This window comes from Pleurodeles waltl, chromosome 5 (genome assembly GCF_031143425.1).
Source record: "Pleurodeles waltl isolate 20211129_DDA chromosome 5, aPleWal1.hap1.20221129, whole genome shotgun sequence".
Classification (NCBI taxonomy): domain Eukaryota; kingdom Metazoa; phylum Chordata; class Amphibia; order Caudata; family Salamandridae; genus Pleurodeles; species Pleurodeles waltl.
In genome coordinates, this window is record NC_090444.1 from 201654838 (window position 1) to 201673646 (window position 18809).

The window sequence follows — 18809 nt, forward strand, 5'->3', positions numbered from 1 at the left end:
CTGAGACATGAACTCTTTCACTGAAATGAACCTATTGCTGTCACTAATGTTTAAAAGAAAGCAGTTATTAACTAGTGACATTGTGATAAAAGCTTTGCTGTGCTTCCATCCTCATTCATAGCTGCCAAATTTCCAAGGTACATGCATGATGTGCTGCTCCAGTTCATGTTTTTACCTTAAAATTCTCGAATTTGTTTTATAATGAAGTAGGTAAGAATATAAGTCCCATAATAAAAAACCTGAGCTACAGTAACACATCACGCATGAACCATGGATCTTGGAACCTTGGCCGGAACACTAAAATTTGAAAGAGGAGGGAAAATGCAAATCGGCAATTTCACTCTGTTTTGAAGATAGTCCAAAAAATGAATTTAGAAACTCATGAAATTGTATGACATTTTAAGTGCACATTAAAAAACCTACTCTTTTTTTCTTTAGAACTTGGGGCCATATTTACAAGAAGTGACGCATCACTGCTTTGTGGCAAAATAACTTGCTCTCCAGTGCGACGGAATCCTACGCCATGGATGTGTAGTATTTACTACACGGTTCACCATGGCATAAGGTTCCGGGCTGCGTAAAAAAAATGCCGTGTCCATGGGTGACATGCCGTAAGAAAAATCTGACACCTCTGCTGCAAAAGTGATGCGGGCTGATTTGCAGCTCGTAAAGTAACGCAAATTGGCCTTACATCACTTTTGAGTATAGAATGCACCAGAAATTCCATTTAAAAGTGAGGCTTTGCAAAAAAAACTTTTCCCCATTGCAACAAAAGAAAAAATGGAGCAGGCAGCAGCAGCCAGGTTAACAACCCCAACAACCTTAGACCCAGCCAGGATGTCCAGGCAGAACCCCAGGGGAAGTAGAAGAGGAAGATACATTTCAGTGAGGAGAACCAAATACTACTAACAGAGGCGAGAAAGCATGAACATCAACTCTTTGTCACCTCTAAATTGCCAGTAGGGAAGAAACAGCCCATATGGAACTCCATAGTGGATAGAATCAACAGTGTAGGCCAAGACGACTGTGACAGATTGCAAGAAGCGCTGGCACAACTACAATTGCAGGACGCTAGAGAAACTGTCCAGCAACTTGAAGACAGCTATGCACACTGGAGAAGGAGGAGGATCTGAGGTCCAGAGGGAGCTAATGGCCTTGGAGGAGCAGGTGGCATCAGTCATCCCAGACTAGTTGGTGGCAGGAGTGGAAGGACACGACAGTGCAGCCCATGAGTACCGAAAAAGCACACAGGGTAAGTGACAACAAGGGACAATTGCATCAAATATTTAAGTTTCTGTAGTGCATCATGCTACCTTTCTAGGCTTCGCTGTGCTGTGTGTAAGGGAAAGGGATGGAAATGGCCACATGTCCAGTCACACATTTAAGAAATGTCACTTCAGAGAATCACACATATGTCATACAGCCCAGTCCAAAGCCGTCATGTGTGTCCAGTCCATGTGTGATGTGCTGCACCAGTTCAGCTTCACCGTTGGGTCCTTGGCATCTTTTTGCAATGTATGATATCATTGTCCAGGACTATAAGTCCCACAATACCAAGCAAAAGATCTGGGGGAATATTTACACTGAGCTCACGCTGCCGGATGCATCACTTTTTGTGAGACATCTGCTGTGCATAGTGAAGACCCATATCTACAGGGCCACGCAAAGCCACTTTCTCGTGGCTTTACATGGTCTTGTAGATACGGTGCAAGGCCGCGCATTGCAAGTCACTGCGTTGCCTCCCACTGCATCAAGGAGGCATATCATGGTTGTTGCGGTGGGTGTGCACACACAACACCCATGGGTTTTGATTCATTCCCAGATTTACAAGAATCTGTAGATCTGGGAGTGTGTCAAAACTGTAAGCCTCCCCAAGACAGGTGCAACAATGAGGAATATCTTAATTTCGTCTTGCTGTTTACTCTTACTATGTGTGCTGCATGCATCTCACAAAGGAAAATATCTCTCTTGATTGTAATTGTGCGGGAAGGTGTCCCTTCCTGCACAAAGAAATCCTGCCAACAATGCAGACACACTTACACCAATTGTGCCTGCATTGGTGCTAGGCAGCAATTTGTGCACCAGCACAGGGGGAAGGGACAGAAATGCACCCTATCTTGCAAATACAGTGCATTTCTGCCCTTTCAAATTGGTGTAGGGTATCACAGCATAAAGGTTTGCAGCGCTGTCCTATGCCAATTCTTAGTAAATATGCTCCCTGGACTGTAACACCACAACATGGCAGGACACAGGAAGCATCACCACCAGACTTGGATAATGCATGCACCTGTGCATCATTACATGAGTGGGTTTTCCGTGGGGCCATGCAGCCAAATCATGTCTGCAAAGCTATGAAATAAAATGTGTGTCATAAGATCATTCCTCACCTGAGAGGAGAGTCAGGTGTTGGGCATGTAAAGTACCACCACATAGGACCATGTGCAGAGCCACGTCCAGAGGGGCACAAGTACAATTATAGAAGCTCAGAGCACCACAGCAAGGGACCATGCAGCGCTGCCCTGCACCACACATAACATGCACAAATGCTGTGTATGTTCAACAAAACTGAGCACTCCCGTTCCTCCCCTGCGCTGTCACCCTAATGTCTGCCTAGCATCAAGGCTGGCACACTTGCAACATGCTGGGAAGGCATACCTACCTGCACAATAACAATGCATGGAGCACTTACCTCTTCCCATCTGTGCAGCAAAATGCAGCACACATGGAAAGAGGCAAAAATGAGTAGAAATAAACTTAATTTTCTGTGTTAAGCCTGCCCTGTGTAGGCAAATGTGTTTGTATGCATATCAGTTTTTCCTGTATATGAAATCTGGAAATGAGTCCAAAGCTATGGGTGTTGTGTTGGAAAACACACCACAACGCACATTGAATGACCCCCTGATGCAGACTGAGGTAGCGCAGCCATTTTACAATGCCTTTCCTCACTCATTATCTATGAGGCAAATGGCCTTCGTGTGGCCTCATAAATTTGGGTCTGCAATGTCTGCCATTGGTGTGTCTCTAAAGTGTTGCAGTGGTGGTGCATGCAGATTGTAAATATGTCCCTTAGTCATCAGTATTAAACTACATTTCACACAAATGCCATGTTGTGTGGGGTGTAAGCACACAGGTGTAGCCTGCCGTGGTAGCCAACTCCATCAATCCTGGTACATGATGTATCTCGGGAGGTGAAGCAAGTGATGCATAAAAAAAATTGAGCTGCGTGTTTTGTAAAACAGTAGATGATGTGTGAGACATGTCCACTGGTGGTGCTCTTAAATGTAAGTGTGGCTGAGGACATTGATCTGTCACTGTGTTTCAATGGGGGCACATTGCACAGCAAGGAGCTAAGAAGTGTCATGTGTACTACAAGGTAGCCAGAGCTATATACATGCAACGTTATGTTCGACATTGTCACACACCTATTGCTACTGGGAAGGGATGGCATAGAATAGGGCATAGGTGTACTACATTCAACATGTGGTGTGTGATAGGAGGATGATGTAGCACGTGACAGGAAGGGGATGGAAGAAGAAAACTCAGACTACGATACACATGTCGAAGCAGGAGGCTGACAAACAGTGAAATCAGAAGTGACATGATGAGCTAGGTGCCATAACTATATAATTTTCTGTGATTATTTTGAGGCTGAAAAGTATGGGTAAGGTGTGTGCCAAACCAGGGTAGGCACATGTCATAGCATGTGTGGGTCCAGCCAGATACATAGCTCACAAAAACATGCATCCATGTCTGGCAATTGGTAGTGGTGCGTATAATTATATACTTTGGTGTAACATGTCAATCAATGTGTGATCAGGCTTCCATTTGTGTGTTACAGTAAGTGGAGTCACTGAGCCCAAATGAGGGTTACCAAAGGAATCATGTACATGCTCAAGTGAGTGGGGATGAGTCTAACAATGTGTGATACTCAGCGGATATGCAACTCTAACAACAATTAAATGGGGTGAGTGTCAGTGCTAGCTAGCTACCCAGTATCACTGTGTATATCCCCTCAGAGTTCATATACAGTGGGCACTTTTTAGAAAAGATAGCACCAACATGGTGCTGCAGTGTAGCAGGTTGCTAGCTGTGTAGTGTGGCTGCATGACCATTATGCACTTTGGCAAGATTAATGCACAACATACATGCCAGACAACACCACAAGGCAGACTGCTATGAGGTAGTGTGTGTAAAGCTGACAGCAGGATCACATTGAATTCATCAGCAAATACTGTGTACTGTTTTATAGGATCTGCGGCCTGAGTAGCGGCCACAGGAATGACAGGAGCTTTTCTGAGCTTGAACAATGTTTGTGTAATATGCACAGTAGTGCTGTGAATACATGAAAGAATGTTAGACATAGCCATCATTAAAAGAAGTGCCAATCACCAAGCTAGATGTGTACTTTAACTCAACCTATCTGCACTGCCAGGGCAGGCCATCAAGCTGTGATACTGTGTTGTAATGTGTGTTATGACACAAACGAACAGACTTGCCAAACAGTGGCATGTGAACAATCTACAGAACCTGTTACCTGAAAGGCAAATAAACTGCCGCTTCCCCTCAATACATGTAAGTCACATAGGTACCACACATCATTGTTGGGTTCGAAAGTGAATGACTACAAATACTATATGTCAGCCAGATAACTACTATCAAGATTTAGCACTGAACAACACTGACATGTATCCATTTTATTACAGAGGGAGAACCTATTCCTCCTGACCAACTGCCTATCCAGGAAGACCAACCTCCTGCCAATGTCATCCTGCCCCCCAGGGATGATGACACCTTCCAGCAAATCCTGGAGTCCATTGTCTCACCTTCTCTGGGAGTGGGAGGGGCTGACAGCATCACTTGGTCTTCAGAGGAACCACCTACAACCCAACCCACCCCATCAGCAAGTCCCAGGCCAGCTCTGGACTCCGAGGACCCACAGGTTGCATTTCAAAACTAAGCAGTGGGAGCCAATCAGTAGATGTCAGATGAGGTGTTTTCGAGGATAGAGACCATTGCGGGCACCCTACCGTGAGTCCATAGATACCTCAGTCCCAATAAGGACACCTCGGTTGCAATTAGAGGCACCTACACTGCGATCCAGAGATTGAAACAGTCCCTGACTGACATCGCTGGTGCCATGAGGCAGGGGCAACAACAGCAGCCCTGCCGGTGTGACACCAGTGCGGTGTCACCCAGGCAGGGCCATATATAACATCCTACAGTCCATGGAGTGGAAACAAGACTTCTATATCACAACTATGGGTACCTTCCACCGTGACATTGTTGCTGTGCTGGCAGGTCTGTAGGCCCTTCTCAGCACTGTGCTGCCTTCCTTGATGGCACAGGCAGATGCTGCTGGGGACAGGGGAGCCACTTCTTATCCCCTGATGTGTGTCTCAGATGCCCCATGGACAAACACCACCACCCTCAGGGGAGGCACAACACACAGAGGGGGAAGAAGTGGAATTCCCCACTTTCAGGTGGAGAACTTCTTAGTAACATTTGTCTGTGCCACCTGGCCAGTTTCCTATCGGACCTGTGTTGAGTAACGTGCCATCAAACTTGCCATCTGGCACTGTCTAGGTTGTCATTGCCCACCTGTTCATCTAATCCATTTGTGGATTGTCAATGTAGCCTCCCTTCTCTAATGGAATTTGAATCTTCTCCTCATTAGGTACTCCTCTCCTCAACCATGTATCACCCATGGACTCTGTCTGGACATCCTATAGCTCAAAAACAATGTTGGGGTTGTTGCAGAAAGAACTGTGCCCCTGAGCCTACATATTTATGCACATGTAAATAAATGCACTGACCTTAGCCTGTGTGTTATATGTCTGTTGGTGATTGGACTAAGTACACCATGGTGGATGTTGTAACCCAAACACAGTAACTACTACCCAAAGGAACATGTGTCATAGAGCCTCGGACTAAGCTACACAGGCCGAGTGAAATATTTTTGGAGAACCTTATGTGTTATCTAGACTAGCAATCAAGGTCACAAGCATGAAGTGCAGCAAGTAGCATTGAGTCACTGATGATGGTGAATGAAGTTACACCAGCGGTGGGGAGCACATCCATGGGTACTAGCCAGCAAACAACACTGCTGTGACAAGGAAATGATGCAACAAGTGTGTAAGTGCCTGGCATCAGTGTGTGAGCCAAAACCACCCAGAATATTGAAAATTGTTTGACAGGATCCACCATCTAATACATGCAGCATGACTCATACATACACTGCAACAGCAAGGAAATACCTGTTTTGGCCTGTGTGTACATTCACAGCTCGAGTACCACTTACATTATCCAATCGTGTGTGAGGATCTCTTACATGAATCCATTGCAAACCTCACAGGATTGGTTCCGTAGGTATTCCACCTAGTCACACATGTAAACAAACACTGCATGGAAACCCCAGAGCATATGTCTAACACCACCTAACAATACATGTCAACCCCTATGAAGTTAATCACAAAGCAGTTGTTAAAGTAGGAAAAAATTCATTTATATCTAATTCCAACCTTTTTAATCAAAGCCTAACTACTCTAACAACTTACCTATCCCAAGTTAAATAATCCTAAATTAACCTAAGTTATCTAACCTACACTAACATATCTTACAATTAGCTTAATATACCTACACTTAACCTATTTAATGCAACACTTATACCACACTAGACGTGTTACACATCAAACCTGCACCCCCTTTAAGACATATTTTCACACATCAACAACATAAACTACACCTATACACAAACAAACTATACATTTAAATCTAAACAAATATATACTTTTTGTATTTTTTTATTTGTTTGTGTTTTTTATTTTATAAAATATATAATAAACATCACCCACCCATATCCCCACCTAACAAGATAAAAACTATAAAATCTAAAACATCAGTAACACTAAACTATCCCAATGTTAATATCTTAACTAAACTATGCTACTGCACAAAGAGTAAAAAGGACATAAATGAAATGAAGAGTGTCTCAAATGTGGGCAGCCATCTGGTCCAACACCTGCTGTGAACTGTTCATGCTCTGTATGATTATGTCTAATTGCTGCTCCATTCTACCTACATGTCTCTTTAGTTAAGCCATGTCATTCAGGGCCTGCTGCTCAAAGGCAGATGGCTGCCCTGGAGTTGGTGATTGTGGCTGTGTAGCAATGGGTATTGGGCCAGTAGACGTGTTGGGAACTGATCCATTCCCCCCACCATGGGGAACATTGGCTGCATGGCTGGGTCCTGCCATGGCTGCTCCTAGGTGAGCCTGTGATTCTGCGTCCCAGGCGCTGGCGACGCTTTCATCCACATATCTGTGGCTCATCCTCCGGTATGCCTGCGCAACATGCCTGAGGTGGCAGTAATGGTCCAGCCTGTTCCCATTGGCCCTGGCCTGGTACGGTGTCATGGTGTCTGTTGGAGAGGTTGGAAATATGTATCAGACTAAGCTGTGCCGTACCTATTTGATTCAACATTAGTCTTTAGTCAACAAAAACATCACATGGGTAATGTTATGACCATACCTTTACACTTGGGATGGTAAAAATTACAAGGACTCTTTTGAAATATACACTTCTCCAAATGTAATGATGGAAATTTACTCATGTTTCAAGATTGTAGGTACATAAAATAGAAGTGTATGCCCAAATTTACTGGTATACCTAGCATTACTGAGACTGCTTTGTAAATGTGATGTTGTGTGCACAAGGAATGGCACACATGCTCACACAAGCTACTCTCTGGGGTGATTCAAGCAGCATGCAATAGCGTTGAGACTTAGATGGAGGGGGGCTAAATATCCCCCCTTCATGCTGGACTGATTGACACATCTACAATCTTGACACATGTAAAAACATGGAACCATATAACAGGCTCCAAGTATTAAAAAGCAAGCAAAATATGTGTCCCTATACATTCCCTAGTGTCTGCCCCAGAAGTCAGTTTGGATTGCAGTCTTGATGCATATAACCTCAACCCACAGCCATGTGATGAGTGAGTATCCTGTGCTGTACCTTGCATGTCTTGTCCTAGAGTTCACCAAGGATGGCATATTTTAGGATGGCCCAGTATGGGTAACGCCATCAGTAGTTGGATTGTGTAATGGTCTGTATTCTGACCACACAAAGAAGACATGCATTTCTTCTTGTACACATTGTCCTTTCACTTCCAAAAATACAAGAATTGTGTGGTCAATTGTTGCTTATAGGTCATTGGGCACAAAAGGACAAGAGTCAGGCCTTTAACTGCATTACCCTTGGTGGACTAGTGGCATGTGCAATATCTAGTCAGACTAAATCTGTCTGCACTGAGGTAGGAATCCTCACATTCTGTGTGTCCTTGATCGAGAAAAAGACCATATATTTTTATGTGTACAACTACACTAGCAACATACAACAGACAGACAGATTGTAGTTGACCCCATCCAAAGGCAGGTTCAAATAGTCTTTCGATCAAACACCATCCAAAAATAAAGGCAAGTTGTATATTCATCCTTTGCATTCCCCTCTCACATTTCACTGATATGCTGCAGTATGACTGATGGTCTGGTACCCATGATGCAGATAGACAGTTCACACATATCAGAATACATGTGGTCTAAGACGTGTATGCAAGTACATGTTTGCCATGGACAACCGCACACAGTCCTTACAGAGCACAGAAACAATTTAGATGACACTCACTGGTGGCATTGGGGTCATGGAATCTTTCCCTCTCAGCCACTGTGTATGGGTTAGGCTTACCTACAACACAAAAACATAAAACAATGCTCTCTGCATTTAGGACATGTACACTGTGTACAAATGAGGCACATTACATTTATGTCACAGATGTCTCTTAAAATCAGCACATTAGACATGTAGCATATTGCAAAGTTGAAATTGACCATAGATATTCCATGTTGCAGTATTTAAAGGTAATACATGGGAAATAATGTCTCAGCTGCACAGAGTACATACCCAGCTCAAAAACATCACTCATTGCTATATGGTCCAAAGGTGCATGCCTTTGATGGCTGTGTGAACCAAGTGAATGGACAGATCACACTCAGAAAGCTAACTATTTTCAGGGCACTTTCTCATTGGAATACATGGCTTTTACTATGCTGCACACATAAGACATTAGCCATGCTTGTTTTTTGACTTCACTTCAATCATTACATGTCACTACTGCACAGAAAATGAACATTGTCCATTATGGTCATGTACAGTCTCATTAAGGAATATTACAAGTTTTCTAGCTGACATGTATGACAAATTGTCAGGGGTGCAACAAACAACCTGTCCAACATGTGACGTGATGGTATGTGAGTGTGCTCCCCTGCAGCATACATGAAGGGTGGGCAACACAGTTTGGAATCAGTAATAACCTGGGACGCCAGGTGACAATGATCCACACACAGTGCCAGGTGGGTCCCCAAGCTCCTTAAGGCTTACCCTGCACTGAATGGTCTGTTTGTGCCAGTGCTAGGCCACAGTGACCACTGCTCTGTGGCATAGTTTTTGCCTAACAGGCAGCCTGTAGCATGGCATACTAGCCCCAAAATATATCTGGCACTCAAGTCATAACATCTATGATAGATTTTTATCAAGACGACACATCTACGAGCTCATGGCATATATGTACTTACCAACAGGCCCACCAACTTGCATGCCCAGATGTTCAATAAGATCAGCCTCCCAGCTGATGACATCATCCCATCATTGTATAATCTGATGGATGGTCCTGTTTACTCTATAGACACGGTTCAGATGGGGCTGCACCTTTGACCACTGGTCCTTCCTCTCACTGTAGGGTACCCCTGGCTTACCCTATCCCCTGTGGCTATCATATTTGGAAGGAAGTGGACAATCAGCCACAGGAGACCACCAAACTCCTCCTCAGGGAGATTACAAGACCTTCCCGTCCCGACATGTCACTATCAATAAAGAACAGCCTAACAAACTACCTACACTTACAAGTACCCCTTACCCCCTAAAATTATAAACTCCCTAATTAAACAAACTCCTGATAATACACTACATGAAACGATACAAAATAGAATAACAAGACAAAACTTACACTTTTTTGACACAACAGGGACAGCACAGACACCAACAAGACCAAGAAACAGTACGAAACTCTGAGGCAACTAACAGACACAACAAAACAACCAGCACAGACAGAAAGACTATAAGGGAAAGACAAATTAATTTCAGACTTCCTGGTTAACAGCAAGGCAGAGCAATTGCATCATTTCCTGGGTGGATGTGTCACATTTTTTCCAAATGTGTCCTTTTTTCTGACTCATCCATGAAAAGTTAGGCACTGTGTGATTTACACACAATGCATGTGTTAGACTTTTCATCCTTGGCGTGGTCTCCCTTAAATTTTTGCCTCTGTTCCCCAGGTTGGTTGATGTGTGCTGGTCTCTGATTTTACTGTTTTTTTTTACTCTGGGCACTTTACAACTGCTAACCAGTGCTAAAGTGCAAGTGCTCCTTTACAAAATGTATATGTACCTAGCTTATCCATGATTGGCATATTTGGTTTACTAGTAAGTCCCTAGTAAAGTGCACTAGAGGTGCCAGGGCCTGTAAATCAAATGCTACTAGTGGGCCTGCAGCACTGGTTGTGCCACCCACATAAGTAGCTCTGTAATAATGTCTCAGACCTGCCACTGCTGTGTCTGTGTGTGCAGTTTTAACTGTGAATTCGACTTGGCAAGTGTACCCACTTGCCAGGCCTAAACCTTCCCTTTTCTTACATGTCAGACACCCCCTAAGGTAGGCCCTAGGTAGCCCCAAGGGCAGGGTGCACTGTGTGGTTAAGGTAGGACATATAGGCCCTCATTCTGACCTTGGCGGTCTTTTCGCAAGACCGCCGAGTTACCGCCGCGGTGAAGACCGGCGACCGCGGCGGTATGCCGCTGTGTGCATTCCGACTGCTGGGAGCGTTCCGCCGGAAAACCGCCAGCAGCCACACTGGCGGTCGGCGGGAAAGTGGAGACTGGTCAACCTCCACCGCCACGCCAGCAGAACACCGCCCACAGAATTACGACCCACATTTCTGTGTGGCGGTCTTCTGTTGGCGGTCTTCTGTTGGCGGTCACCTCCCCATGGCTCCTGTCGCCTCCCGGAGGACCAACGCACAAGGTAAGTTGATCGTCCGTGAGGGGAGGGGGTGGGGGGGTGTTGTGTGATGTGTGCGTGCATGGGGGTGTGCATGTGAGTGTGTAGAGGGGGTGTGTGAGTGCGTGCATGCGGGCGGGGGGTGCTGCTGTGCCTATGGGCAATGTGTGTAGTTCGGCGGGTGCGCATGTCGGCATGTATGTGTGCGGGTATGTGTCCCCGTTGTGTATGTGTATGTGTAGGGGGTGTGTATATGTGCATGTTGGGGGTGTGTGCATGTCGGGATGCGTGTATGTGCATGTCGGGGTGGGGGTGGGGAGGAGGTTCGTACCACCTCTGGGGGGTGGCAGGGGGGTGGAGGGTGTGGGGGGAGGACTCGGGGGGGCAGTGGGGGGTGGGGGAGACCCCTATCAGTGCCAGGGAAGGAATTCCCTGGCCCCGATAGTGCCTACCGCCATGGTTCGCATGGCGGTTCCCGCCCGCCAGAAACCGCGGCGGTAAGCAGGGTCATGATACCGTTGGCGGTCTTGGGTCGACCGCCGGGCCGGAGTGCGCAGACTCCAGCCCGTCGGTCATGACCGCCGTGGCGGTCGGAGTGGGGAAGTGGCGGTCGATCGCGGCGGTGACCGCCGCGGTCAGAATGCCATTTTTTTGACCGCCGGTCTGTTCGCGGTCCCACCGCCGCCTCTCCGCCGACCGCCAAGGTCAGAATGAGGGCCATAGTAATGTGTTTTATATGTCCTGACAGTGAAATATTGCTAAATTCGTTTTTCACTGTTGCAAGGCCTGTCCCTCTCATAGGTTAACATGGGGGCTACCTTTAAATCTGATTAAAGGGTAGATTCCCTTTGGTAGTGGAGGGACATGTGGAGTTTGGGGTTTCTGAGCTCACAATTTAAAAATCTTTTAGTAAAGTGGATTTTGAGATTGTATGTTTGAACATGCCACTTTTAGAAAGTGGGCATTTTCTTGCTTATACCATTTCTGTGACTCTGCCTGTTTGTTCAAACATGACTTCTCTGGGTCAGTTTGACAGTTGGGCTGGTTGCACCTCACACTAGACAGTGACACAAAGGGAGCTGGGGTGTAGCCTGCATATCCTGATGAGCCATCTGTGCTAGGAGGTGGGGGAGGAGTGGTCACTCACACCTGAAAGGGCTGTGCCTGCCCTCACACAATGCAGTCTCCAACCCCCTGGTGAGTGTCTGGGGCCTGACCTGGGCAAGGCTGGATTTCACATTCAAAAGAGACTTTACTTTGAAGCAGGCCTACTTCAAAGGAGAAATTGGGTATAAGAAGGGCACCCAAAACCACAGACTTTAGAAACACTTCTGGAAACAAGAGAAACCCTTCTGGAAACAAGAGGAACCTCTGCCTGGAGAGCTGAGGAAGACGAGCTGCCCTGCCTGTGACTGTGCTTTGTGGAGCTATCCTGCAGTTGCTGCTTCTGCCAGAGTAAGAGGGCAAAGACTGGATTTTGTGTGCCTCCCATCTTGAGAATAAATCTCCAAGGGCTTGATTTAGAGCTTGCCTCCTATTGTTTGAAGTTTCAGGGACAGCAAGGACTTCTCTCTGCCAGCACAAGAGACTCTGGAGAGACTCCTACTCTGCCCTGTGGTGCCCATCAAGTTCCTGGGACCCTGAAAGGAGAAGCTGGCAGCTTAAAGACAAGGAAATCCACGCACAGAACGCCGTGCGGGGAAAAGATCGCCGCAATTCCGACCTGCGGCTGAAGAAACGACGCGCTGCCGGCTCCGCAGCTGAGAAACGATGCTCGCAGGAAACGCGACCGAAGAATCGATGCACAGAGCAGGAGAAACGACGCGCAGCATCGCTGACAGAGGATGGGAGATCACAACCCGCACTGCGGGGTTTTTGGATTATCGTGCGGCTGGATTTCCGACTCAAGTACCGCTGTGCGTGGAAAAACAACGCAAGGCCTGCCCGGACCCGAGAGTGCTGACCAGATTGACGCATCGCTCTCCTGCAGAGAGAAGAAACGACAGGCCCGACCCGGCAAAAGGAGAAACGACGCACGGTCCCCCTCGTGAGTGGAATCAACGCCTCGCAAGCCCTTTTTGACACGCACTCGCCATTGCGGGGTTATTTTTGACGCACCCAAGGTACTTTTTCACACTGACAGCGTTAGTGTGTGTTTAAAACTACTTAAAGACTCTTTTTGATTTTTAATTGATAACTTAACTTGTGTATTGTGGATTTTTGCTGTTTTGGTCTTGTTTTGTTTAGATAAATATTTCCTATTTTTCTAAACTGATGTTGTGTCATTTTCTAGTGTTTTCATTAAGTTACTGTGTGTGTTGATACAAATACTTTACACCTTACACTCTGAAGTTAAGCCTACTGCTCTGCCAAGCTACCAAGGGGGTGATCAGGGGTTAGCTGAGGGTTATTCTCTTTTACCCTGACTAGATTGAGGGTCCTTGCTTGAACAGGGGGTAACCTGTTAACCAAAGGTCCGGTCTACTCTATAGACACGGTTCAGATGGGACTGCACCTTTGACCACTGCTCCTTCCTCTCACTACAGGGTACCCCTGGCTTACCCTATCCCCTGTGGCTATCATATTTGGAAGGAAGTGGACAATCAGCCACAGGAGACCCCCAAACTCCTCCTCAGGGAGATTACAGGACCTTCCCGTCCCGACATGTCACTATCAATAAAGAGCATCCTAACAAACTACCTACACTTACAAGTACCCCATACCCCCTAAAACTATGAACCCCCTATTTAAACAAACTCCTGACAATACACTATATGAAACAATACAAAATAGAATAACAAGACCAAACTTACACTTTTTCGACACAACAGGGACAGCACAGACACCAACAAGACCAAGAAACAGTATGAAACTCTCAGGCAACTAACAGACATATTTAAACAACCATCACAGACAAAAAAGACTACAAGGGAAAGTCAAAGTAATTTCAGACTTCCTGGTTAGCTGCATGGCAGAGCAATTGCATCATTTCCTGGGTGGATGTATCACATTTTTTCCAAATGTGTCCTTTTTTCTGATGCAGCCATGAAAAGTTAGGCACTGCGTGATTTACACACAACGCATGTCAATGCACAATGCTTCATGTTTGATGTGTGGTGTGGCTGCAGGTCACCAGGATGATGCGACAGGTGCAATGCATCATGCATTGGGCGAATGAGTCAGTTTAAATTGATTCAATTGGCCAATTTTGTGTTTTACAGTATAGTGTATTGTGCACTGAATGAAAACACTCCCATGGATCAGTGATTTCCCTGTACTTTTCAGAGATGACATGCTTGATGACTTGGGATGTGTTGCTTGTGTATGTTGATAGTGCACATATGTGTGACTGATTGCATTAATGGTATTGAGACTCAATGTGAGAACTGTGTGACATATTGTGTGTTCGTTAGAGGTTAACATTATATTTATGTCTTACTGTTAATATCATGCTTGGGTGAATTTGGTTAGCTCAGTTGTACTTTCATAATTTCCACAGAAATATCTGCTGCATGCAAATGTTATGCACATTGCGTTACATGATAGTGCTCAAACTTCTGCAACTTACTGTAGTCCATTTTTATGGGTAATTTGCTTGGTACTGTGTACCAAGCCTTGTTGCTGCTCTGCATTCTGCTAATGTGAACGTGGCAGTATGGCCCAATTGATATGAATGACAGGTCCTTCATGTCCTTTACCACTTTGTCAGCACAAATTTTGCTGCTGTGAACCAACACAGGCACACTTGCACCATGGTGCAAGGGTGTCTGTTTTGAATACAGGAGTGCTTTTGGGAAGTAAGGGGCACCTTCCTTCTCAATACACAATCACAAGAGGTCTTTCCCTCCTTCTTTGCATGCTGCATAATACAGCACACATGGAACGAGGTAGACCTGAGGAATGACAAAACTATTATGCCACATTAAGCCTGCTGGGTGGAGGCATAAGCTTTGGCCACATCACCAGGTTTACATCTTTATGTAAATCTGAGGCAGGGTAAATATCCATGGGTCTTGGCTGGGAATTCCCACCTCAAGACCCCTTGAATGACCCCTGATGCAGAGTAAACCAAGCAAGCAAATAGCACTGCCTTGCCTTACCCTATATCTCTGAGGCCATGTGGAGCCACACAAAGTGACTTAGTGTGGCCTCATCGAAATGGTTAGGAGGCTTGTGCCACCCGAGGTACGAACATAGTGAGGCACCTGCGGCACAAGCCTCTGTTAATTTGCCAATATCTGGCTCAATTGCTAACCTAGGATGTGTTATGGAGACATCACACACTCAGGGAATGACATACACTGGCTGGTTCAGCCAGTCTACTTTGTATGTGGCAGATTGATTGGCTAGATATGTCAGGTATGTTGGTCAGCCTAAGACACATGTTCATATATGCAAAACAACATTTACCATACATAAATACCCAACAACTACCATATCATGTTGTGGAATACACAGATATGCTGTCTGGGCATAGTGTATGGGACAATATGTATGGCACATGCACAGTACCACTGCACGTCAGTGTTTGCCTTAATTATTAGCCTATATTTTGATGACCACAAGGCCAACTCGGGTAGCCAAAACAAGTCTGATTATTTCCAGAGAGGTATATTTTTACCATTAGCATCTATCACATTATTTTGCAATACTAAGGGGTTCAGTGAACTTAGGATGTGGGTAGACATTCACACAAGATGCTCATCTGGGCATTTCATGACACATTCGGCCACTATAACCTGGAATGCATCAGAGCATGCTACCTTGGCAAGAGGTATCTTGCATATAGTTATTGCTTCAAAGCAATTGTTTTATTTTCTATCTCTTTATGTTGTTTTTACCAACACACATAGATGGAGCTGTAGGATTGTCAGCACTGTTGGTATCTGAGTGAGACACACCAAGATGGTCACATACATCCCTGGAGGGTACAGTTGCATTGTTGCCTAGTGGATCAAGTGTGCCAGCATTGGGCCTACATAGCCAATCCGGCAACAGCACAGTTAAGGAATCTATATTTATATGTGACATGTCAGATACTACATTGATTCTCTATGTGCTTGCAAACAGTCATGTAGCATATGTTAACTGTATGTACTGGACGGTGTGCCCATGCACACCATACATGCCTCTGATCACAGTCACCAGAACATAAGTTCAATATGCGGTCCTCCACAGGTATGAGGCACTGCAAATAGAGAGATGTACAACACACACAGTCATTGCACACTGTTTACATTTACACTCTTTGGATTGTGGTAGGATGTCTGACAGTCAGTATACTGCAGCAGCACACATACTCACAACATGTCCACACTGCACAAGCATGCTGGCTTAGTTTTGTGTAAGTCTTCCCAAAGCACATGCCCATGACGCATGTTCTTGACATGCACATATACTATGTGACACATTATGTTGGCCTGCAGTGTTGATAACATCTAGCTACATACCTTTGTGATGGTGCAAAAACTATTAGGTGAGTTGTGAGTTTCGTGATGTTTTTAGTGACTGTGAAATGAGATTGCTTACACCAAATTAGTGTTAATTTATTTATTGACATTTATGAGCATTCTTTGAAAACAATATTTAAATCAGTGTCCAACAAGATACGTCATTCATCTGTGAAGAAGTTCTGTACAATGTTATTTCTTCACTGGGTATCGGCAATTGTAGGTATATTTTGTCCTTGGTCCTCATCTTCATCCTCATTGTCACCTGTGCCTTCATGGTCCTCATGACCTTCATCCCATTGGACATTGGTCCACACAAATAGGTTATGCAATATGCAGCACACAAGGATGATTTTGCACACCATGAGAAGGAGTATAGCAATCTCTCCCAAACATATGGAGAGACAATAGTCCAAAAGTCTGCTTCACTATACCTCTGCTCCTTCCAAGTGCGCTGTTTTAGTTCTGCTCGGCCTCAGTCTGGGGCTGTGCAAATAGGGGCCCTGACCAATGGCTGCAGACCATATCTTTAATCAGATGAAAAGACAGGAAATGAAAAATCAATCAATGATCATGATGATTGATAAACCCACATTCAAGTACTTGCCTTTTATGTGTATTGTATGATTCATACACAGTTCCACAAGTATGGGACCTGCACTGACATTGGATGGCATATATGGCCTTTCTGTTTTTGATATGACTGACACTATACTACACATACAAGTATACTGGCCTGTGTGATTCCCTCCCTCTTTGGGAAACTTTGTATGGCCAATAGCATGAACATGGTGATTGGTTACTAATATGGAGAGTGAGTACGCCATTGAGGAGACACTTAGTTCACACATCTCTATTGTGTTGGAGTGGGACTACTCTTGGCATTTCTGACCTACTACATGCCTTAATTTAGTATAGTTACTCGGGGCAGATGATGTGGTCCCATTCATTCACACAGATTTGGATGTGCAGTAGTTACTGTTGTTCACTAGCTATTGCCATGGATGGTTTAGTGAGTGCATGTCAATGTGTGACAGCATTGTCTACGTATGGCAGTGCATTGTGTTGATGGGATACAGGGGCAAATAACTATATGACTCTTCCACTGTACTGTGCAACCAGTACGTTATTAGCACTGCACTGCCTCACTAAAAAGGGGCAGTGTAGGACATATTTTAGGCCATGCAACACAGTCCTGAGATTTTAAACTGCACTGGCACAAAATAGACTGTGAAGCAGCAAGACAGGCACCTTTATGACATGCTGAATGTGTAACTTCATTTCCGGTGAGATTTACCCATGTTGGCCTGATAGTGTATGTCTGTGTGCTATGGAATGTACCACACATAGGTGGCAAGAGTGTGAAGGATCACTGAAGATGAATTTTCATGATACATATGAGCTGGGGAGGGCAATCGCTGAAAGACATTTGTGTTGGATACATGATATGCCTCATGACCATGAGTGTTCCATGTGGACCTACAGACAACAGACATGGAAGCCCTTCCTTGCACACAGTGTTGCAGCACAGCTATTTTCTAAACACTGCTTTGCTCAGAATCTTCCCAACATTAAAAGGCACACACAGTGGCTTAGCGGGTCTTAACATGTGTGACTTGCAGGGTTGAATTGCACACGTGCCATGGTGTATGCTTCAAGTATGAGAGACACCACTCCTACATATGCACTGTCTCACTCACCACACACAGAGAAGAATAGATTATTATACATTATCTACTGTTTTTGCATCATCATGTACTTCAGATATACTTAGCAACCAGTAGGCCATTCTCATATCTCCCATTCTGGAAGTGCTCATTGAAGATGTAGACACCATGAGCACTCCAGGGTACTTTCCCATGCATTGACGAACATCCCCAGATGGTGCACTATTCCCTGTATGTTGATGGATTATATGTGCTTCCTATTGTGTTACAGGTGAGATGTAGCAGCAGGAGGAACTAGTTGCACATGTGTACAATCAATTGCCCCCAAGGCATGAGGGAATACACCAATGGCATAAATGCCTTGCTTGTTGTCCCGTTGTTCCTGTTGTGTCTTGGGAAACATGATGTACTGGGATGTCAAGCTGTTGATGGCATCCAGGACGGAGGGTACGGATTCCAAAATTGATGGTTGTGATATTCCTGCCACTCTGGTTGTGGTGGTCTGGAATGACCCAGATGCCAGCATGTGAAGGACTGCCATCAGCTTGATCTGCAGAGGGATGTTGGTGCACTTCTGTGAT

General features: G+C 45.2%; 1 protein-coding gene across 2 annotated transcripts in view; it reads left to right on the forward strand.

Moving 5' to 3' along the window:
• LOC138295533 (spermatogenesis-associated protein 7 homolog) overlaps positions 1-18809 on the forward strand; it is a 1079396-nt gene that overhangs the window by 167099 nt on the left and 893488 nt on the right. The window lies entirely within an intron of this gene.